Source organism: Aplysia californica, unplaced genomic scaffold (assembly GCF_000002075.1).
Source record: "Aplysia californica isolate F4 #8 unplaced genomic scaffold, AplCal3.0 scaffold00684, whole genome shotgun sequence".
NCBI lineage: Eukaryota > Metazoa > Mollusca > Gastropoda > Aplysiida > Aplysiidae > Aplysia > Aplysia californica.
This window is the reverse complement of record NW_004797954.1, coordinates 317,132-318,674: the sequence shown is the minus strand read 5'-3', so window position 1 is coordinate 318,674 and position 1,543 is coordinate 317,132. Positions and strand designations below refer to the sequence as shown.

At 43.2% G+C, this 1,543-nt stretch overlaps 1 protein-coding gene across 1 annotated transcript in view; it reads left to right on the top strand.

The window, feature by feature from the left end:
- Window positions 1-1,543, top strand: part of LOC118478563 (probable serine/threonine-protein kinase DDB_G0267686) — a 15,811-nt gene that overhangs the window by 9,789 nt on the left and 4,479 nt on the right. The window lies entirely within an intron of this gene.

The window sequence follows — 1,543 nt, the reverse complement described above, 5'->3', positions numbered from 1 at the left end:
GTGGGGATGGGGGAGAGGGGGATGAATGGGGGAGAGGGGGATGAATGGGTGTTCGGAGGCGAATGGAGGGGGAAGGGGGAATATGGGACATATCAAACCATTTAGAAACAGAAGAGTGACATAAATAAACTGACAGAGATGGGTTGGGTTGTGTTGCTGATGAGTTGTAATGTACACAGCGACGACACGACAACGGCCGCGCTTCACCAGGAACAGTTAATCTTTTGTTTGAACACTTGACGTTATTTTACACCCACATCGACACAAATTAGGTCATTTAGTAGGGGCGGGGGGTGGGGGTGGGGGGTCCTAATCCTACCCTGCCTTGTCAGGGCCAAGCCTTGCTGAAAGGGACACAACATCCCAGCAGACAGACCGAGACACTCTATACAAATTTGTACCCACTAGGGAATTGAACACTGGTCTCTTGCCTGTGACAGTGAAGCGCCTAACCGTTACACCCCAGGCGTCGCTGCAGGGACTGTATATTTAGAACGTTGGTGATACTTTTGTGTTGGTTTGTTTGCTTGCTTGTTTGTTCATTTGTTTGTTTTTATGTTTTAGTAGAGGTTTTACGGCGTTCACAACTGCATAAGGTCATATGAGCGCCAGAAGATTAGAGGTGTTACAAGAGAGTAACAAACACAAAACAGAAGGAGGGGAGATAAGGACGATATATGTTTGATAGGAAAGAAGAAGCAAACCACACCAGAGCACCCGCCAACCACCCACGTTCATTTGTTTGAGTAAAGAAAAGCCCACCGAAACAATGATGATAATTTAGTGTTAGGAAAAAGTAAGTTTAGTTTCAGTAAGAGTTTTACGGCACTTGTAACTCAAGTAGTTCATATGAGAGCTGAAAACTAGAGGTATTATTAGAGAGTAACTTACTAAGAAAGGAGGAGGAGAGATAAGGACGATAGAAGTTTGATAGGAAAAAAAAGTTACCACGTCAGAGCACCCAACAGCCACCCACGGAAAAATAAAATAAAAAGAAAGACAGACAGAAACAACAGAGGAAAAGAAAAAAGATAGGACCTCAAAATTTTTGAGTTTTACGAAAGCTATTCTTTGAATATCTTCATAACGACTCCGGATAATCTGAGGAATTTGATAGAGCAGAAAGAACATTAATTTGGCTTCTGACCTCATGGTCTTAGTATGGTAACTCAAAACGGCCACAAATGTCAGATAGAACTTTGTCACTCTAGTTCTAGGGTAGCGAAAAACTAGAACTTTCAAACACACGCAGTGACACACGCATGTCCGTCTTTTCTTTCTTGTTTTTTTTTTTTCTTAAATGATCAAAAAACGCTGCTCTTTACCCGCCACACGAGGTGAGCAGTGTATGACGGGGAGTGAGTGGACAGATGATGGGGACCGCTCTGGGAGAAAACAAACGGGAATCATGTCTGGGAGTGGGAGGGTGGGTGCCAAAGGGAAATGTTCAAGTAGGGTGGGTGCCAAAGGAAATGTTCAAGTGGGGAAATGTGTGAAGGACTTTTTCTTTAAACGTGTTTCTTTTTTCTTTTTTTTTTTGGGG